Raw genomic sequence first — 23315 nt, 5'->3', positions numbered from 1 at the left:
TTACATGACCACCAGGTGGAGTTCCAAAAAGTTCTGTTGTTGCCAAATGTTAACACCTTCGTTTTATCGAAGTTAAGCTTAAGAGATTTCAGTTGCATCTGCTGTGAAATACTGTTCATGCATGTGCTGTACTACAAGACTACTTTTTCTGGATTAGAAGAGATTGCTGTCACTAGCTGTGTGTTGTTGGCATAAGAATAGACCAAAAAACAGTGTGCTTTGATCAGCTGAATAAGTGGGGTGATGTACTCATTAAAAAGAGTTGAACTTAAGGAGGATTCTTGCGAGGCCCCACAGGGAAGTTTAAAAGGAGTGGAGGTATATCCTTCAAGCATCACTACTTGCTCTCTATTTGTATGAAAGGATGAAATCAATTTCAGAGCCTCTCCGTTTATGCCTACTTTCTTAAGATGATTGATTAATGAGAGGTGATCCACTGTATCTAATGCAGCCGATAGGTCTAATAAAATTAAGCGCGCATTCTCTCCTGCATCAACAATGGATTTGATCGTAGCTGTAGATGGCAGGAGAGCTGTCCACTTGTGCATCTACACGTTTTCCTATGACATAGTGCTGTGTATGTCGGTGCTTTCCAACCCTGCGCTGAAAGAAGCATGAGGCACGTGCCTACCAATGTTCATTGCTATTGGCTATAAATAGCCTCGTCCATGTTTGGCTTTATTATGGCTTCCTGGGAGCCCCCATTGCCTTACCTCCTCTTCCAAATTCCTGTTTCCATGCGGCAGAGTTTGGAAGTTTGGAACCTCGTGCTAGCGGAGTCACCGCCCAACAGGAGCAAGGAACAGGAGTGACAGACTCCACCTTCCACATGAGCTAAGTGGGCGCTTGCTTGAGAACTCTTAGAGCAACTGGGCTAACCTTTAGTCACCCTCCCACTGCTTACAGACACACTTTTCCAGTGCTATGAGTTTTGGACATTGTTGGGCATAACATGTTTTGAGAGTCACACGCTTGGTTCACTATCGGTCTAAAGTTGGACAGAAAGGTACAGTGCAGAGTATTGTGAACTAAGAGATGCACTTATCGCTCGCATATGGAAGAATCTTATGTGCGCATAGAACATTTCAGTTCCGTGAACTATTGGGCAATATGTGAAGGTCTTATGTTAGCAAACCTATATCTATGAATGGTTAGGCATGGGGGGGGCGTGGCCAAGCAGGCAATGGCTGTAGACGTGCCTGCGTAGAGCTCCGAGGAGGGCTCCCCTACTACAGGCCTTTTATCCGCCCAATTACTCTGGTCTGACCTGCAAATTGGTGGCGAGTGTTCCCACTGCATCCTTGCAGCAACGGGTGAAGTTTGCAGCTGATTACCGGTGCCGGAAGATCCGAGCGGGAGGCGACGTTCTGCTTCCCCGCTTCTGAGCAGTTCCGGCTGGCCTTGGCACCTACGTGAGGTTGGGGATGCGCTGTCCTGTGTGGGCCCTGAGACGGAGCGCGGCGGAGCGCCGCTACTGATGCCCGAGATCTACCGACTGCTGTCCCTGCGCCTGGAGGGGGGCGCTGACGTCAACACCGGGGCAGCGGTGGAGAGAGAGCCGCGCGATCTGCCGAGGGAGGCGATGCGGGGACCACGCTGAAACAGAGCCTTCCTACCGACTCCATCCTGCTTGCTTTGGGGCCTGGGACTGCCGCGCGAAGGTTTGTCCCCTTCAAGGTGCCTCCTGTGGTCTTTGGCGGTGGTGAGTGGCGAACTCCCCCACGAGCCTTGGTTGGCTATACGGAGTTGCCCCGCTGGAAAGGTGGTCTGGGTACCCCGCCCGCAGCCGTTTCCAAGTGGGGGCGACGCTCGCCCCGAGCCGGGGACGCGAGAGAGCCACTGGGCCCCCAGGTGCACCGCTGGAGACGTTAAGCCCCCCAGGCCCAGGACACTCCTGCTGTGGTCCGCTTACCTTGGGACCACCTGTTGAGACTCTCACTACGTCCCCCATCCACGGCCTGGTCGTGCGGCGCGCGAGGCGCTGTTTTGCGGAGGAAAGCGGTGACACGCGGATTGACACTGGGCCCCTCTCCGGGAGCCGGGGGGGGGGGAGACTGCCTCGTGCTGGGAGCACTGAAGATCGTGAGCTGCGGTGTCTGTTGGGGCTGACGGCAGTGAAAGACTGCACACGGGGCTGTGGCTCTGTGACCTGCCCCCCCTCTGGTTGACGTGAGGCCATTGTCTGCTGAGGGGGCCCGGGTGCGCCAGTCTGTGTCGTTCCCCCCCCTGGGGAGCGGTGAAGAGTGGACAGTGTCGAAGGTGCAGGGGCGGTGGTGCCTACTGCCGTGTGCTGCGGAGCGCCTACAGGCGGAGCTGGGTCTGAGCACGGGCGCGTGTGCCTGGAGTTGTGGACCGCCATTGCGGAGCTGGGACCCCTCTGCTGGCTTGGTGTGGTGGACTCTTCCCCCCCTTTTGGTCTCAGGAGCTTGTTACCTGCTGATGGTGGTACGGGGAGGTGCGCTCTGAGCGACTTTGAGGCTCTGCTAGATTGGGCCTGGCCCTGTTGGGAGGCCTACTTTGGCGTTCCCTGGGAGGGGAGGCGGACTGCAACCCTCTGCATCCGCCCTGTGTTGCTCTGGGCCCGGGCGACTCCCTACTGGCCCATCTAGGCGATCTGACCGTCTACAGAATCGCCAGGACGCTACTGTGCCGCCCATGTCAGGTGAGGCCAAGACGAGGGCAGGAGCCAGCGGAGCGCAGATGAAAGGGAAGATGGTGAAGCAGGCGGAGCTGGACCTCACCGCCTCCAAGTTGGACACGATGCTGGCAGCGATGGAGCGCCTGGAGGAGTCGATGCAACTGACCCGCACCTCCCTGGAGATGAAAATAGACAGTGTGGCTGTGAATCTCAATCACTTGCGAGCCGACCACAACAAACTCTCCGAACGGACGTCCACCCTGGAGACTACTGTGACGGACTTGACTCCCAAGATCACGCAGATGGACAAACACGTTCAGGATCTCCTGAACAGAATGGAGTTTTTGGAGGACCGAGCGGAGGACGTGGAAGGGCGGGCACGGAGAAACAACATCCACATGGTGGGTCTGCCGGAGAGATGGGAGCCTAGAGAGATGGCGGAACATATGGAACACTGGCTTACAGGATTACTACCGGAGGATACCCTCTCGCAACATTTTGTGGTGGAACGTGCCCACCGAGTTCCGTCCCGACCCCTCCCTGCGGGCACCAACCCGATGCCCATGCTCATTCGTGTCTTGAACTATTGGGATCGCGATGCCATATTGCGCGAGGCCCGGAAATTGTACGACATTAGAGCGGATAATGCGAAGGTCATGTTCTTCCCAGACTACACTGTGCAAGTGCAAAGGCAGCGCCTCTCTTACCTGCCAGTGAAACAACGACTCCGCCGCCTCTCCCTCAAATACTCTCTGCTCTTTCCAGCCCGCCTGCGAGTGGTGGCGCAGGACAAAACTCATTTCTTTGACACTCCCGAAGCGGTGGAGGCCTGGCTCGACTCGGGCATTGACAAGGATCCTGGGGCACCGCTGCCGAGGAGACGCGGGAGGAGACAGAGGTGGGACCCACGCCCGAACTTATGCATAGCGAGCAGCAGGAGGCGCTTCGCATGGTGGCGGAGATCAATGGCTCGCTGACGGAGGATCCTGCTCCGGGGAACAGCCCTGAGATCCTCCCGAGTGATGACGAGTACTTGTACGGACTACCGGATTCCCAGGTATCGGTGGACCTTCCGGTTGTCACGCCACAGGCGGCTGATGATGTCTAGTGACTGGGCTATGAGATGCCCTCACACCTGGTTGTAGCTGGGGCGCCGACAGCTGCTGTGCATCTCCACCCACGAGAAACAGTCCGTGACTGTGGGCGCTGCCCTGGGGATGATATGGTGCACGGCCCTGCGGACCTTAGTGGCGCGACCTGTGCCTAGCGCCTGTGGTGCGGCGGGGGGGCCCCCTCCGTTGGTGCGCTGCAGTACTGGGACGAACGGGTGGACAAGTCCCCCAGAGGTGAGTGACTGCCTGAGCCCAGTTCTGTGTTGTTTCTGACCGATTGACCGTCAGGACCGGAGGAGGTAGCCATCCTGTGGACTGGGAACACTCGTGGCCATTTGGCTGACCGTCGCTACCTGCCTGTAGGGAGGAACTATGCCCTTGCCTTGATGGCATGTGACTGTTGTAAAGGTCGGACTATAGTCTCAGCGACCCCACCTTGAACTTAAGTTTTCTTAGAGCTCCTTAGAGCGTTTGGACGATAACATGTTCAGCTGTCGTTCTTTTGGTATTCTGGTTTACTTTTTTATATATATACGACTGGTGGCTTTTTCTTTCTTCTACATTACATCTAATGCGTGTGCGAGAGGCGGTGTGGGTGTGTGCGTGCTTCGAGGGGGCTTGGGTGGGTGTCTGCTCTATGGGGTGGCTGGGTCGGGTGGCGGAGGCGGATGCGTGGTGAGATGCGTGATGACACGATTGCGCGATGACTATGGTTAAATTCTGCACCTGGAACGTGCGTGGTGTGCACACGCTCTCCCGCCGCTACCAGGTCTATTCTTATCTCAAGCATCACCAGGTACAGGTAGCGTTGCTGCAGGAGACACACCTGACGGCTACTGAGGCCCTTACTCTTAGGCGCCGATGGAGGGGACAGCTATATGCCACGGGTTTTTCTGCATTTGCGCGGGGAGTGTTAATTTGGATACCCCCTGGGGTCCCTTTTGCGCTCATTCACAGCAGGATTGACGCTGAGGGCAGATATGTGGTTCTTCAGGGCAAGCTGGATGTGCAACTAGTGGTGCTGGACTCTGTCTACGCTCCTAACACTGAGCAAGCAAGGGAACACTGAGCAAGGGATTTTTTTTGCACGACTATCGTCAGAATTGGCACCGTGGTCGGGCGTGCCACTGCTGCTAGGCGGTGATTACAACTGCGCGCTTGATGTGGCGCTGGACCGGTCCCTCCCCCCCTTAGCCAGTGCCCCGGCGAGTGGAGCTTCGAAGGCGCTCAGGGACTGGGCGACGCAATGGGACCTGCATGATGTATGGCGTGCGCGTAACCCTACCGCGAGGGTCTATTGCTTTTATTCGGGCGCCCACGCATTGCATGTCAGACTAGACAGGTTCATGCTATCTGGCGACTTATTGCCTCACGTCACGGACACTGGCTACCTGGGTCGCACACATTCGGACCACAATCCGCATACCTTGGATTTTGCCTGGGAACGCCCACACCCGCCGATCCCCACATGGAGACTCCAACCGGATGTCTTATTGGACGCCACATACAGGGAGGCCCTTTCGGTGTGTATATTACAGTATTTTGAAGACAACACTGACACGGCATCCGCTCCAGGTGTGGAGTGGGATGCGTTTAAGGTGGTCACCCGGGGTCACTGCCTGGTTACGCCAGGTGGAGAGGGATTTGAGACAAGTGGAGTCCACGTTGTTAGCCAGCGAACAGGAGGCGGCGGAGGGGGACGATGTGCGCTTGACGATGTCTTGTGAGCAGCATGCGCAGCTCCTGGACAGATTGAAAAACTTGAATTATGCTGCAAACTCAGCCCGTACACATCATCTTGGGGACAAACCGGGGAATCTTTTATCCTGGCTCATAAGGCGGGATACCCAGACGACGCCTGTGACGTCTGTCCGGAATACACACGGCACCATTGTCTACACACAGAGAGCGATCCACGAGGCCTTCACGCATCACTATGAGCAACTCTACCGCGCCCGCCTGCGCGTCACGGCCGAGGATATCTCCGAATATCTGTCGGAATTGCCACTGCCTGCGGCTACTAATGCGCAACAGATGGAGGTGGGTGCGCCGCTGACGGCGGAAGAGGTTAGAGGGGTCATATTCTCCCTCTCCAATGGCAAGACCCCAGGCCCGACGGACTACCGGCGGAATTCTACAAGGCCTACTCCACCATCCTAACGAACTCTTGTGAATGCACAATGCGGCGTTCGAGGACGCTACGCTCCCACCGACCCTGAACGAAGCAAACGTGATCTCCCTCTGGAAGCCTGGCAGAGACGGGCTCAATATGGGATCGTACTGCCCTCCTCAACACGGACTATAAGATCCTAGCGTCCGCACTAGCCCTGAGACTGGCACCATTGGTCCCCACTTTAGTACATGCAGACCAGAATGGCTTTGTGCCAACCCGCAGCACGTCTTATAACATCAGGCGCCTCCTTCGAGTGCAGAGCCTGGCAACGGCACGGTGGCCTCGTTCGGGATGCGTGGTTCTCGATCTTGAGAAAGCGTTAGACTCTGTGGAGTGGCCCTATCTGCTGCTGGTGCTGGAGAAGTTCAGCCTTGGTGATGCATATCTCCAGATGGTACAGCTCCTTTATCGTCACCCGGTGGCGCGTGCGCGTGCGGGTGGGCTTCTCTCAGACCCGATCCGAATCCGTAGGGGCACCAGACAGGGTTGCCCCCTCTCGCCACTCATCTTTGTGCTGGTGATGGAGCCCTTGGCGGCGCGCTTACATATCTCCGGCGCGGGCTGGGGGATCCCCTTAGCTGACGGGACACACTCGGTGTCGCTATATGCAGATGACCTCTTGATTTATGTCCGGGACCTGACTTGCTTCCCGCGCGCGCTCACTGACATATTCAGCGCATTCGACGAAGTGTCGGGACTTTGCGTTAATTGGGCGAAATCCGGCGTGTATTCCTTTGCCGCGGATACCCCGGAGTGCGACATTGTGGTGATGGGAGAGAGACTGCTCTGGTACCCGACGGTGTTCCGCTATCTGGGGATACGGGTTTACCGCGACCCTGCTGACCTGCTGGAGGGTAACCTTACGAGAGCGATCTCGTCCCTTACAGCTCAGGTGACCTTTTGGAATTCTCTCCCGTTGAATGCCCCGAGCCGAATCACACTCGTGAAAATGATTGTCCTACCTCGATTGTTATATTACTATGCAAATCTTCCAGTATATGTCCCGGCTTGGAATCCCTTACCAGATGCCTGATCTGGAACGCGGGACGGCCCAGAGTCGCGCTGAGGACGTTGTACGCTGCGATGGAATCTGGGGGACTGGAGGTTCCTAATCAGGAGCTTTATTACTTGGCAGCGCAGCTGCAATGGGTAGCATATTGGCTGAGTGGAAAGAACCTGAGTGACACTGCCTCGGAAGTTATGGTTATTACGACGGCACAGGTACATGCCATGTTTCATCCCTTGGCTAGGGTCTGCTGTCCCGTCCAACTGCACCTCGCGGTGGTGAGGAAGTGCTTCGTGAGAAGCCTCAAACTCACGAGCTTGGTCGAGCCCTACGCCCTCAATCTGCCTCTACTGGGGACACCCCGAGAGGGGGGTGCGCTCACGGAGGCTGCGCTGCGTAGCTGGTCAGATGTAGACCTGGAGGGCCTGGGCGATTTGTATGCGGAAGGCACGCTGCTTACTTTCGCGTCCCTAGCGGCTAATACGGGACTGCCTGCTGGACAGTTCGTGACACACCCAGCTCTTGTCCGCACACTGATGCGTTCCTGGGGTGACATGTCGGAGGAACTGCCAACACATCTGCTGATTCAGTATCTCCACGTGATGGGCAATGGCTCGCACATTGTACATTGGCTTGCCCAGGCATTACACACGCACATGCAATTCTCGTCTCAACGCCTTCAAGACAAATGGGCGGTGGACAGGGGCCGATACTGGACCGACAGGGAATGGACATGGGTACTGGCGGGGGCGACCAACATTCCACGCAACTCCTGGTTTAAAATAATACAGTACTACATAGTGCACCGTGCGTATCTATCTCCAGATAAACTTAACTGCTACTTTGACCTTAGCACCTCGGCGTGCCCGAAGTGTAGACTTGTGGACGCACACCTGCTGCATGTCCTCTGGGAGTGCCCTGCTCTACACGGTTACTGGACCTCAGTGACTGCCACATTGGCGGCGGTGACGGGGGGTAGTCTGCCACACACATGGGAGGCTTGTTTGTTGGGGCTTTTTCAACGAACGAAACTGCTGAAAGTTCAGGCGCGGTTCTGGGATCTGGGGCTGATAACAGCAAAGCGCCTCATCACCAAGCGGTGGAAAAATAACGTATCCCCCCGGGCGATTCACTGGCGCACTTCCTTTGATAACTGGGCGAGAGCGGAGAGTGTAGCGCTGCATAGGGAGGAGACGGCGGGCTTACGTATGTACCCCATAGCGCAGGAATGGGATAACTCCTTGGCGGCTTACCACCTAGCGTGCCTTCAGCAGGACATAGCCTAAATTCCTGACGGGTGCTGAGTGCCCTATTGCCCACTTTCCCCCCTCTCCCTTCCCCACCCTTGCTCTCACGCTCCTCTTCCCCTCCCCGCCCCCCCCTCCCCGCCGACCCTGTTGCGCATCTGAGTGGCCGCGCTGAGCGGCCCCCTCTGCTGTCCCCGCGCCACATGCGACCGATCCCCCTACCTGCCTCTTAGCTAACACGTGTTGCACACACACACACACTGTATGTCACCATCCAGTCTTTGTATTTTTTTTCTTTTTTTTCTTTTTTTCTTGTATAGTTCAGGTTGTTAGTGTTTAGGTTCCTGTTTTGGTAGACGGGGCTGAATGTGCATTGCATTGTCACTGTACCTGATTGGACTCACCATGGGGATGCACCGGGGAGATTGTCCCGCATTGGGCACCTTGTTGCCCAGCTGTCAGGTTGCGGCTGGCCACGTAGGGACGCCCGTAGTAGTTAGCTTCTAAGCTTGCTCTTTCTTGTCGAATCCATTTCCATGTGTGTCACCCTATAGTGCACTGAAATATACCTACTACACTGTCGCATAGTCGCCCCGGCAGGGGGTGCACTTATGATTTATGACTGTAATTGTGCGGATACCATGGTTCCAATTGGCAAGATATGGAACTGTAGTCATCTGATGCACTGTTTGATATCCAGCGCCCCTGAAACTATTTGTTTTCATATAGCATTAAAAATTGAAAACACCTAGACCTGTGATTTTCCGGACTTACTACTTGGTTACTCCTGCACATGTTGCCCGGTATTACGCCACCGGACCCCGGGGTTGTTGGCTACAAGGCTGTGTCCTGTTGCGTATAACGCTGCAGAACGTTCACTGATGTTGCGGCCGGCCCCAGAGGTTGTAGGCCATGTACTGTGCTCTTTTACTTCAATGTGCAATAAAGGTCTTTAAAAAAATTTTAAAAAATGAATGGTTAGGCATTTAAGAGAGCGAATTGCCAGGTATGTTTTTGTTTATTCGTTATTTGATTTCTTTACTTGGCCTGCTTGTATATGCCTTTGATGTGAACCCTGACTTTAAAGATACCCAAACTGAATGTACATGTACAAGCCCCTGATGTAATCCCTGAATATAAGGTATACCCAACTTGAATGTAAATGACTTTGATGGGAAGTGTTCATGCTGTAAGTCCACTGAGACCATTTCGCTTCAAATGATGATGCAACTGAGATCCCAAGATGATATGAAGAGAGATTATTAAGGAACTCTGTCCTAGGTGTCAGGTGATGATTATGCTCACAGTGTAATGGTAGTCTTGTGCAAGTGCTCTGGACTGCTCAGTGAGGTGTAATACTAATATGTGTGTCTCGTTATTCCACCCAAAAACATACACTGTGACATTATACTGATAACAATCCTTGTACTCACTGAGAATAGGGTGTGCAGCTGGACCTGGTGGCAAGACGTAGCAGTGTCTTTTCCTCTCCTCCAATCCACGTACCCTTTTGGGAAACCTGCTAGGACTCCTGTCACCAACCAATAGTCTCGAGAGGTGTCTTAGGAGGTAGGGGCTCCTTTATTGCCATCACAGACATCCTGCTTTTCAGAGAGTGGTCACAACTGGCATTTTCAAACCTGCAATTTAAAAAACAACTTTACTAAAAGATGTATTTTTAAACTATGAGTCCAGAGACACCAAACTCCAAATCTCTATCTGCTCCCAATTGGAAATTACACTTAAAATATGTTCCAAGGCAACAATCCCCATGTTACCTTATAGGAGAGATAGGCATACCAATAATGAAACATTGATTTAGCAGTTTTTCGCTACCAGGACATGTGAAACACAACAGTAAAGGTCCTACCTACTAAGCACACTGGACCCTGCTAATTGATCTGCCTGGGACCTACAGTGGGGGTGAATTACATGTAATAAATTGGAAGATTTGGGACTGGCAAGTGGGTGCACTTGCCAGGTCAAAATGGCAGTTGAACACTTCACTCAGAGACAATGCAATGGCAGGACTAAACCATGTTTACAGGGATACTGAATGGGCGGCATAATCAGTGCTGTAGGCCCACTAGTAGTATTTGATTTACAGGCCCTGGGCACCCCTGGTGCACTGTACTAGGGAATTACAAGTGCATAAAATATGCCAATCAAGTAGAAACCAATTGCCATCACGTTTTAGACACAGAGCCCTTGCACTTTAGCACTGGACAGAAGTGGTAAAGTGCACAGAGTTCTAAAACCAGCAAAAAACAAGATTCAGCATGCGATCAACAACAGAAGGTCAGAGGCAAAAAGACAGGAAAAACCATACCAAGAGCTGCCAGGGCTAACACTGAGCAAATCTCCAAGTACCTTCTATATCACTTACAGGGAGAATACATACAAAGTTCCACCATACCTTTGAAAATGGGTTCAGATCAACCTGAAAACGTTGTTACACTCATGACGCTACTGATCTATATTGACCTGAGTATAATAAAAAACACAACCAAAGACCACTGTTTTAAAACATAATTTGTTCTATATTGCAATTGTATCACAAACGCATTTCACTGGTCTACATCTAATAAATGTATGTGCTATCACTCATGAGGTTTTACCCAAGCTGGCCATCTTAAAGGACAAACCATCACCCATGCCATTCCAAGTTCAACTGAATTATGGCTCTAGAACTACAAGTGAACCCACTTCCATCATACTAAAAATCTTCTAAATTTCGAAGACCCCATTCCACATACATTTATTCTGGCTTCTTCAACAGCATTGCTTCCGACCTCAAGAAGACTGCCTCAGAGAACTCCTCACCATCTGAACTGGAAGATGGCTGCTTAAGGAAAACAAGGGATGATGACTTAAGAGCACAGGCTCTTCAAAGCAAAGCCACCTTCTGAAATAGGAACAGGCTCTATTTCAAATATCACAGCTACAACAGCCATCCTACACCCCCAGAATCTATTTTTCCAACAAACTTGTGAACCACACTCCAGCTGCATTGTCAGTCCCAGCATTGGGAGTTTCTTTCAAATCTTCTTGACGATCATAGTGATAGGGCCTCCATGGCATTGACTTTGGCTTGTGGTCTCTAGAACCTATTCTAAGCCCCAGTGATGTGATCAGTACGTGTAGCAAACTTCACTCTACACACCATTTGCAATTACTGGCATAGGTGCAATAAATGAACACTCGTCTTCATCAAATCCATTAAAGGCTCCCTCACCATAAAGACCTTTAACTAAAATGTTGAGGGGATTTCCTCCAGCTCTACCTGGTTGCCAGATTGGGTTCATGGCTATAACAATTGTCTGCCCAGCATTTCCTGCATCCTTGTTAGCTAAGTTCATTCTGCCTCCCCTACACCAGGGCCTACCAGTGGCAGGTTTCCACACCTCAAGTTCATCAGAAGCCCTTGTACTCTACTTGACAGCCATATTGAGAGGTGTCACAGAGATGGCCTAAATATACATCTTGAACATATGACATCAAAGGAAAGATAGCAGCACAGTCTGATGCAGTCATTAATTGTCTATTGTTCTGGCTCTCACTCACCCCTTTACTGATTTTAGCATCAAGTACAGGATTTAGCTACACTAGCCTCATCTTGCCACCTTCTCTCCCTACTTCATCTTCCCTGGGTCATTAGCCATTTTAAAAGTATTCTATACTGTCTAAAATGCTCCACATGTAATGATCACCAAAAAGATGTTTATTAATCACTAGGTATCTTTATTACCTGCTAAGCTTGCCTAATAAAGTTATACCCTTCATTACTTTGCAAGATTCTTAAAGCCATAGTCCCAGATCTACTCTAACAGTGATATTGGTTCATTGAGGTCACTAATTAATCCAAAAGTAGCTATGCACCCCACTAAGGATTTTGGTTGACCAAGGATCCCTGTCACTGTGTATGCCACCCTCATTCCTAGTGACATTCTTTGTTCTCTTTGTGCTTTTAACTACGAGACATCCAACCTCACTCCTCCATGGCTACTGGTTTGCTGAGGTAAGTCAAAAAATCTTTCTCTGCATAATGTAGAATTACCATCCCTGAGCCCTCATCTTTGATCTTGACCAATAGTAAACCCCCATACAGTGCCCCCACTCACCTCCTTCATTTTATCTTCACCATCTTTCCCCTTGTATTACCATAATCTCTCCATGAGTTTATCTATACTATATTAGAACTTGTTCCGCACCTTACCTGTACTCCTGATGTCTCTATTATTTTAGACACTTCTTCAGTTGTTTTGTTCCACCTTACATATGTGTCTACCAAAACTCCACTACTCACCTTTCCTGATTCATAACACCAAAGCATTCAAAACTGCCCATTAAAACCCCTTGGTGAAGGATCCATAGCAACATCCTGATTCTCAGTGGCAACACTAGCATATATCTCCCACTCCTACTTTAGCTCACCTCACCAGCCTTGAACTGCAAAATCATCAATTCAAGAACTGCCCAAGCACTCACTTGTGAGATCGCCAATGTTCTAACCTCTCATAATCCTGATATAATTTTTATCACAGAGACATTGCTCTGCATCCCTTGACATTGCCGCCATCCCTCGAGATCCTAATACCCAATGGATATTGCATCCTCCACAAATATAGACCAGACAAAATGACTTCTAGAAATAAGGTCCAACCAAACCCATCAAAATAGCATAAAGACTCCTAAAATATGCCGAAGACTTCATCAGAAGCACTTGGAGTCATTACTCAAAATTTCAATGTTCTTCTAATTCCACTGTCTTACTCATTGACATTTATGTAAAGGTAACAAGGAACAGCCTACTTAACCCTGAACAGTTTTACTTTAAATCAGAGCAGACCTCATAAACCATTGTACTCCAACAACTGAAATGTAAGTAAACTTACAATCAGTAAACATGGAGAATGTTTGGCGACCAACACATTTTATAGATGCACTGGTACTCCTTAAGACACAAAATCAAAACCTTGAAGACCATATTCAGATAATCAAAGCCACAAATCATCAAAGAATTCTTTTGGAAATAATAACATTTTGCACACATCACATGCGTTCACCGAAAACCTCAAGCTTTTTTATCATGGCCAAAAAGACTGTCATATTCTGTTCAATGAAAATACAAAAACATTCATGAAAACTATACCTCTGCCAAAAAAACTGAAATTTTAGAAGGCAGATCAATCAACAAATGGTCATTCTTCCAACCACTGGAAATAGATTCGCTCTGACATAAAAACAACCCCACAAACTGGCAAACTCACATGGATGATCCCATGCCTATGACTCAACTCCAGATTAGTTTTGTATCATTTTCTCAGACTTCAGGTCAGCAGTCCAAGTCCAAGTGCATCCCTACCTGATCGCGGTAGCCCTCTTCTAGCTGGTCTACCTTAAAACACACAATTGTGCCTCTCTCATCCACCCGATATTCTGACATGTGTTTGGTTTCCAATACAAAAAAATCTTATTATATAAACCCCACTCCCAAAACAACACCACAAGCATACTTCAACTTCAAACTAACCCACCTAACGAAAAAAGATTTTTGTGAAACAATGCCACAGTCAAAACAGTTGTTGGAGTACTGTAGATTCTCTTCATATAACATTCCATCTTTCAGCGCAGCATAAAGCTTGTTAGAAATTGGATATATGGTTGACGAGGTACGAGCCCAAACCAGGCAGGAGCCACCTCACTAGTTAGGGTAAGCTAGATACACACTAAAAGATAACCTATGCTCACCCAAAGTGTGTAGCAGACGGACTGATTCCGCCCCGGCACGGGAGGGGGTGGAGATTGATGCCGCGTGGCAAGCTGCGGAGCGGCGGTAATGGCGGCAGAGTAAACTGCTGTAGTGAGCTGGCGGACTCTCAGGAGACGTGTGCCCTTGCAGCTATGGTAACCTGCGCGAATCGGAACACGGAGCAAGGGGCTCCGGAAAAGGTGTGTGGACATGTAGGATCGGAGGGGGACAACAGCGGCAGGTGAGAGGCGGCTCTGTGCTGGGGGACCGGAGCACTGCACAACGTGAGCGGCCAGTTCCGGCGTTGCATATGGGCCACGCCGATTCTATCCCCCGTGGAGCTGACTCTGAACTTGAATTGGACCCCCCCCGATGGAGCGTAGCGCTGGGTTGTAGGGTCCTCCCGGGCGGGCTGCCGGCCTATTTACTAATTGATTGAGCTGCTGAGCCTGTCCTTTATCTGCTTACAGGACCGCTGCCTGCAATCGCTATTGGTGTGGCTCCCACAGACATAGCGCAGCGTAGCTCAATTGAGTGGCGGAAAGAGTGCTGAGGTGTCGGACGCAGGGTTCTGTCCTGTTTGCCCACTAACGGAGCTGCTGGGCCTGTGATTTCCACACATTCAGGACTGTTGCCTGAAATCCCGATAAACGCGGCCCCACAGACACTGTGTAATGTCGCTAAATTGAGAGGAGGAAAGAGTGGAAGGACTTTGCCAGCAGTGGACCGTATACTTCGAAGGGGCATTACCTGCATCTACCGGGAGGGTTGGTGGAACTGCGCGCCGTCGCACCACGTGGTCGCTACCCACCCCCACCCCCATTCCGGCTCTCTCACTCTAAATCTAAAGGGCTGAGGTTCTCATTGGCTACACCATTGCTGTGACTCTCAATAGAGTGGGGGGCCTTGACATATGCTCTCTAACCAGTGACATAATCCTTCCTACTGCGCAGGCTTGATCTTTGCACTACCGGGGGGCCCTTTTTGTACTTATAGCCGTGGTGCAGGTGTCGCTGCCAATGCTTCTGGTGTCCTAGTGGTCGTGCTGCCTTCGCAGAGAAAAAGGACATTGAAACTGCTTATCGGGAGACATTCGCTCTGTGTCAAAGGAACTGCGGGGTCCAGGAGCCAGCGGGGCTAAGGGAGACAGCTTGCCCCTCCCTCCAACCACCGAGAGAATATATTCGTGTGCGTCCTCTCACGGCCCGGGATGCGCGACGGGCTATGCCCGGGCAAAGGGCGGGCCGTGTGTGGCCGTCGTGGGCCGGAGGAGGCTGGGCTGGGACAGGTTATTTGGTTTTACTTCTATTGCTGTCCGTGTTAATATTATTTAACCACTGTCAGTGATATATCGCACCCCCCTCCAGCTGCATATCGGACTTGCTTTGCTATTTGAACGTCGTGATTTAACTTCCTGATTTTTAACTCGTAAGGTGCCCTCTCTAACAGGGGTTGATATGGGGAAGAGAAAGACCCAGGTACCTTGCAGACGGCCCACAAGGGCTGCCAAATCTACTGTTTTAACAATGGCGGTTACTTCTCGAGGGCCGCATTGGTCATCGATAAGGAAATCGAGATGGTTAATAGACATTTATCCAGGTCTCCTACAGGCGCCCTGTCCCCTTTGCTTAATGATGCTAATAAGGGCTCCAAGGATTCCCAGACCTTGATATTAGGAGGTACCTCACTTCCTGCAGTTGTAGAAGGAGATATTTTCGTAGTGGAACAGTTACAACATGCTATAGAGGGCGTAGGGGAGTTACAGCATAGACCCCTATCCCCTGAAGTGACAATAATAAATAAGCAGGTCACTTCTTCCAGTGACACCCCAGGGGAGGGTGGCCCTGTTCAAGAGAATATTGCTATGCATATTGATGGCAATAATGGGTTGGTTACCGACAAAGGGACAAAGGGATGACTGTAGCTCTATTGGGACAAGAAAAAGAAAGTGCAAAGCTATCGTCAACCAAGCAAAAAAATCTAAACCCAATAACCCATCATCACCAGCCCAGTCACAAGGCGCTCCCAGGTGGTAACTGAACTGCCGGACTTACACCTCTTACTAGAATCTATGAAATCTTTTCTAATTAAATTACTAGAGGAAAAACTGGCACCTATTGTGTCTAAACTAAATGATATAGAACGGAATCTAGTAGTGCACATGAAACCTGCTTCACCACCTGTTATTGTTAAAAACACTAACACCGATCCAACTAGTTTAGACTCTGCAGGTTCCCAACACCGTTCTGTTGATCAGGGGATTCCAACCCTCTTTAACCGACATAGAAACCTGATCTCAAATTACACAGGGCAAGTAGTGGTGGACCTAGGGAATGTCGGGCTAGGGCTAGTACTCCCCCAGCCCCAGAACAGGCACAGGCTCCCCGTCGCTGTGAGATAATGCTGGTAATCTTGCAGGTAACTATTCTGCTGCTTCCACAAAAGTTGTATCTATTAATCTACCCCCCGAATCGACACCTTTGGTGGTGATCTTGGGGAACGTTCCACCTCTTCCCCAAGGCACCAAGGAAGAATTTAGCCAGCTCAAGAATAAGGTCACACATTGGCTTTCGACTAACACCTCTGTGGGCACGGCGGTAGACCGAAACATCACAATGGTCCACCGTGTGAGCTGGGTGGGCAATACCAGGAAAACATGGAAGGGGGATTGCATCATCATAAAGTTCAATGACTGTATGATAGCGGAAAGAATACTGAGAGAATCCCGATCTGTCCAGCTGCACAGGGGACCAAATATCCAGATCCTCCCCTTGGGCTACTTTTACAACCCTGTGCTAATCTGTAATGATAATCGTTATGGCCACAACCACCGACACACCCAGAAAGAGAAAAATGAGAGACCTCATGCAATCCCACATATCCCAAGAGTTTCTACCATGGAGGGGTACCCCTCCTCGTCAACTCACCAGGGGTCAAACAGAATTGCTGCCCTCTCAGGTCTAGAAGAGTGCGACTGACTGAGCCCTGGGACTGTTTTGGTTGGTGCATCTCAGGATCGACCGCTATCTACCCCATTTTTACACCATAGGCAGCCATCCCCAAGGGTGTGTACCTCTGCACTATCAGAGGTTCATTTGTCTGCCCCTCCGGAGGATACCTTGAGACAGCAGTACATAACATTATTTCATGGAATATCGCAGGACTGGCAGGAAAGTTTCTTGACCCAAAGTGGGTCTGGTTTATCAAACAATACCCAGTGATTTCTTTACAGAAGACTTGGATGGTGGAATGCAATTTATTCCTAGAGGGCTACAAAGCTTTCTTCTTTCCCGCATCACCCTCGTTGAGGGCTAGGGCCAAGGGCGGGTTGGTTATTTATACATCTTTAGCCCTGAAATGTAAAATAAAGGAAATTTGCTCCCCCAACCCAGTTCTCCAAGCTATTGTTTTAAAGCAAGGGAATGCAAATCTTTGTTTGATTAATTTTTATAATGCAGTTCATACCGTGGGATCTTGCAAGATTACCCTACTGGGCGAATTTGTCAAACAACATTGTGGCTCTTCTCTTTATTGCCTTATGGTATTAGGTGATTTTAACTTGAGGCCGTGCGGAGACCCGGCACTGACTTGCATGGGAGAACTGGGTTGTGCAAAGACAGGGGGTCTTCATTTCGAGCACTCGATGCAGGGAGATGTGCTCAATAATCTACTTAATGAATTAGATCTGATCTCAGCCATGTCCCTGGTAGATGACCGTAGTAAACAGCCTGTTCCTTCTTTCAAAGGACACAATGGGGGTTCTTTCATTGACCATAATTTTATATCTACCTGCTTACAATCTTTCTTTGTGGAGTTTAAAATCAAATGTAGCATATATAGCATATGTAGCATATATAGCGACCATAACCCTGTGTGTACGCCTCGGTGGTGATCTATTGATCCAACAAGGGAAGAAAGCAGCGCCTGGTGCGTTGAAAGTTACAGACTGTAGGCGCCGACTTAAGTGGTCCCAGGTGGATCCGGTAGCATTCTATGATAATATCCAGGAATCTTGTGCTCCTGACTTAGCAGTATGCATGTCATTTGACTCCTCTCCAGAGATTGTACTTAATGCCTTCAAGGTTATTACTAAAAAGGCGGGAACCTTGCAATCTACCCGCTCCAAACAATTATTACCCAGAGACCCCAAGTGGTTCGACAGCTCTTGTTCGAGAGCGGCAAGAGAGTTAAAGGTGGGTCTGAAGTCCATCCCAAGAGACCAATCTCGAATCAGGCTCCTTCTCCTTAATTGTAAACGGGCTGTGGCATCTCAGAAATCGGTAATTAAGGATAATACGTGGAAGGAGCTCCTTGAACCTGAAATATTAAGTAACAGCGTGAAATTCTGGGGAATAATTAACAAACCCCTATTTGAAAAAGAAGGGTCGGATACTATTGGTACAAACATCACAGAAGATGACTGGTACACCATTTTGAGTCCATATTTACCTGCACCACGTTAAAGGTATACCCGAAATTGGAAGGCAGTAATGAAACATTGTCCCCGTTTACGATGTGTGAAGTTGAGAAAGGCATCTCCGGCCTGACCTGTAACAAGGCTCCAGGTCCGGATAACCTGCCCCCAGATCTCTTTAAATCAAATCAACCTCTCTGGACCCCAGTCCTCACGGCTGTGCTTAACGCAGCAGTGTTGGAAGGATGCCCAGAATCGTGGAGTACCTCCACGATTGTCCCCGTTTTTAAGAAAGGAGACCGCAATAACACTGGCTGCTACAGACCAATTTCCCTCATTGATTCTGTAGACAAGGTAGTGGGAGGGGTAGTCCTGAACAGACCGACCACTTGGGCCAAAGAAAACAGAGTGATCTCTGATATTCAGTTCAGGTTTCGCCCCGGGCATTCTACTCTGGCCCAATGTCTTAACCTGTATATAATCCTTGGGAAGTATACTGTAGCTCGCAAGGATGCCATCTACATGGCGTTCATGGACCTTTCCTCCGCTTTTGACTGTGTCAATCGGGGGAAATTGTGGCAGTCCATGGACGCCATTGGGGTGGATGTCACTCTTGTCAACTTCCTAAGGGATCTACATAGGGATACCAGGGCAGACATTAGATACTCACACGGTCTTGGAGTATCGAGGGATTTTACAGTTACCCGGGGAGTAAGGCAAGGGTGCATTTTGGCGCCATTTCTTTTTAACCTATACATTAACGAGTTAGAGAAGTTCTTGATTGAAACCGAGGTGGACTACCCTTGCATAGGGCGCAGGGGCCTTCCCGTCCTCCTCTATGCGGACGATGCAGTCCTCTTGGCTAGAACTGCCAGAGGCCTGCATTCCTTACTGAATGCTTTCCACAGCTTTATGGCTGAACGTGATTTAGCCATAAATAAATCTAAGTCTTTCATTTTGCAGGTCGGGACCCGCCCGAAACGCAACTTCCCCTTTATGATAAACAATGGAAAAGTGCTCATCACTACAACTTTCTCATGGTTGGGAGTTTTGTTTGAGGACCTTTTAAGTTGGGCTGCTTTAGTTGAGAAGAAAAGAGGGGAGATTACACAGGCGAATGCCACCATCTTCAGCTTTGCAAGCAAAATGGGCAAACGGCCAATTGCTGCAATGCTGAAGCTGTACCAGGCAAAAAGTATTGCAATTGGCAGCTATGGCAGTGAGCTATGGGGCTATACAGTAGTGAAGGGCATCCAAAACAATTATTGGGAGTACCAAAGGGTACCTCAAATATAATCCTTCATGAAGAAACTGGGCTCCCATTTATTGGTGACACGTTAGCTATCCGCAATCTGCTTTTTGGATGAAATGTTGGCTAAATAATGATCTTACCCTCAATCACCAGCTACTTAAAGAGGCCCTGACTCTGGATAACATGCTTAAAATCCCCTGGTTAAAATATTTAAAATCCTGCTTTAACGACCTTGGATGACTGGATCTCTTTTTAAGCCCTGAAACGATTACCATCGAGGATGTGGCCTATGTTAATAAAACCTTTTGCCTATGGCAAACATTTAACAGAGAAGGGGCAGAACTGGTTAAACCTAGTGTTCATAACTTTATGTTACTTAAAACCGTCCCCTCGCTGGAACCTTATCTAACGTGGCCTATTTCATCCCATAAGCGGTTTCTTTTAGACAGATTTAGGTTTATCTATTACCACCTTCTACTTGCTGTTCCAAAGTGAAGTCATAAAGGGCAAGTATTGCCGCCCTGTGGCTGCGATGTTTCATCTCCACAAGACCTAATGCACTTTATGTTCTTTTGCCATTATTATGATGTTCCCCGTAGATTCTTTTTAAAACCTCTTTTAAAAAAACTGAATTTCACCCAGGCACGTCCGGCTCTTTGCTTCCTGCAAATGCTGAGCCCAGAAAGCACTTTATTTGTGGTTGTTTTTTTTAAAAATGCACTGAAAATGAGAAAAAGCCTCCCGAACTAATGGAAACTTGTACTGTAGTCATGGTATCAACTAAATTCTAGAATTAAGTTTGCACATCTGGGATGAAAGCTTTTTAACTTGTTTTATATTAACATGTGATTGAATTATTTTATTACTTGTACAAGTTTAAATGTACATATTTTTAATTATATAATTGTCCCTTTTATTGTTGAAATATTGCTTTTCTGATTTGCTATTCGTAAAACCAAATAAAGTATTTTGACTATGACTATGACTATGCACACCCTCTGGTAGCTTGGTAAAGAGCAGTCAGGTTTATCTAATGAGGAAATGTGTAAAATATTTGTCAAACACTCTCACACAGTAACATAATGAGTACACCACAAAAAGACTCCACATAGATTTAGAAAAATAGATTATGAGTACACCACAAAAAGACTCCACATAGATTTAGAAAAATAGATTATTATATCATAGACAAAACAAGACCAACAAAATTCCAATGTATAGTAGTTGAGATATTGAATTTAAAGGAATATGTGCAGTACGTAGCACTAAAAAGGTTACTCTAGGTCATGCTGGAACGGGGCAAAGTTAAAGTTCGGATGGTCCGTAATGGAGTGATGACGGGCTACAGGACCAACGAAGGCCCAGGTGAACAAAATACCTTTCCTGGTTGCAAACAACTAGATGCTTAGGTGTCGAGTCCTGCAGGCACAGGATGCGTCAATCTTTTCCACGCAGTGAAGACAATGCATCAGTTCTGAAGGCGAATGCCAAAGCTGATGTGCCAGATTCTTCCACACTGTCGAGGGGATGCATCGATCTAACCAAGCTGCAGTGGTGGCAATCCGATGTCCGATGCATCGTTCTCTAGAGGCAAAGTGCTGCTTCCAAAACGATGAGCATATTTTACTCCTATAACCGGGTTGATGCACGGGTTCTGCTACATGCAGACAGGAGATGCGTCAAAATCAGTATTGCAAATAGCAAGGTCACTTCCAGTGAACAAGGCACAGGAACATGGATAAAGACTTTGATATACCTGAGTCTCAAGCAACAGGAGGTAAGCCTACAAGCTGTTCGAGATCACTTGGAGTGAAAGCAGTGTCCAGCTCTCCTTCAGCAGAGGCAGCCAGCACCTGGCAGCAGGTCAAACAACAGAATAACAGGCCTTCCAGATCAGCAGTCCAGTTGACTCCTTTGAACAGCACAGCAGTTCCTCATTCAGAGCTTCAGCTACAAGATGAGTAGTGTCTGATTTTAGGGGATAGAGAACCAATACTTATACACAAAAGTACCTTTGATGTAGGGGCGACTTCAAAGCAGCTCTCTGAAGTGCACAAGCAAATATATGACAATACATCGCAAGTGCTGTTACAATACCTTACCATTGCAAACCATGCATGCCATTACAATGCAAAGGCAAGCGTGGTAAATGTATAGACTTGGTAAAAGTGGTTAAGGTAAGTAATGGTATATATATCGTCATGTGATCAAGGCCCCACGTGGGCTGAAATGCGTTATGGCGATAGCGGTGCTGGGCACACAATAAAGAAAACTGCATCACTACTTTGGGTTCGCTTCGTCTATCCAACGGATTTTGTTTTGAACATAAGTGACGATTGAAGCTGCATACATATATATATATATATATATATATATATATATATATATATATATTTGCTCCGAAAATCCCCTCAAACAAAGAAGGAAGTGGCCGCACTCTCGTGGTGTAATACAGCAGTTTATTTACACACAAACAGGACGCGTTTCGACAAAAGTGCCTTTTTCCCCTGTGGCAACACAAACAAAGAGGCTCCCGCCATTTCAAGCATTCAAAAAGGGTAAAAGAAAATTCATTTGCCTCATTGGTTTCCCCTTCCGTTCGCAGGGGTTTAGTTCATAGACATAGAGAGCAGACAAAAACATCGATCCCACTCTTGGGGCCATCTTAGACTTTGTATATATACAATATTTACATGAAGTATATGTCTATATCGTCTCTTTAAATCAAGTGAATAAGGTTTCATTACTTCATGGTGTCAAATTAATATACTAGCTCTCAGTCCTATTATACATATGTACAGTTATATCCATCATTTTAATTTGGATGCATGGCGCATAATTGAGCCCTGGATGGGCATCTAATTCATACCACTGAGAAAGTGTTAAAGCAAAAACATAATTTAGCCCTGGATGGGCATATCTAAAAATTACAGTTCAATATATTTTGTGTTTCGCTGCAGCGGATGTGCCTGCAAAAAATATTGCTAAAAGAGATTCATAGTCATCATCCATCATTTCATATCGGATCCAAAAAACAATCCTCTATATCCACACAGTTTCAAGAGCATCTTATATACAAGCAGGGTCAGCAATATATTACACCTACAGTTACGTCAGAGCCATCTTATCCTAAGTGTATTGCTAATTCTTCTTCAGAATTAAGGTCAAAGGGAATAATAGTGGGCAAATCGATTATGTATCTCGATTCGAGTCTACGTAATCTTTGCACCCTATTGCCACCTCGTTCGCTTGCAGGAACGTGGTAAATACAGAATATATATATTTATATATATCTATATATATCTCCACTATATACAGTGGATGGAAACATTTGGAATATACAGGAATTGATCACAAGTAAGAGCCAGAACGTTGTTTATGTAATAGAATGCCCATGCCAACTCAAAAACGTTAGCAGTACCATATGTGTACTGAAAAAGCGTATCCTCAAACATGTAAGGGCAACTTTACATAAGGATGGAAGTAACACAGTCGCCAAACACATGGAAACATCCCATGACAGCAATTGGAAAACCCTAAGTTTTTATGGCATTGGCACAGTTAAGAAGCAGGTGAGAGGTGGTGACAGAGAAAGAAAACTCAGACAAAAAGAATCGAAATATATTCTGAACTTGCGTTCTCAAACACCGTACGGACTGAATCAGAGTGAGGAATTATACATACATTTGTAAATGATATGATGTAAGGAAATCTATGAAGA

The 23315-nt window shown here is 48.3% G+C and overlaps 1 protein-coding gene across 1 annotated transcript in view; it reads right to left on the bottom strand.

Moving 5' to 3' along the window:
- Nucleotides 1–23315, bottom strand: part of LOC144781709 (cytochrome P450 2F3-like) — a 970074-nt gene that overhangs the window by 393723 nt on the left and 553036 nt on the right. Inside the window, exon 4 of the mRNA XM_078660683.1 lies at nt 9610–9816. The gene's annotated coding sequence lies outside the window, so the exon portion shown is untranslated. The remainder of the gene's footprint in view (nt 1–9609; nt 9817–23315) is intronic.

The sequence above is a fragment of the Lissotriton helveticus genome, chromosome 9 (genome assembly GCF_964261635.1).
Source record: "Lissotriton helveticus chromosome 9, aLisHel1.1, whole genome shotgun sequence".
NCBI lineage: Eukaryota > Metazoa > Chordata > Amphibia > Caudata > Salamandridae > Lissotriton > Lissotriton helveticus.
The sequence above is the reverse complement of the archived record's forward strand: the minus strand, read 5'-3'. Positions and strand labels throughout refer to the sequence as shown.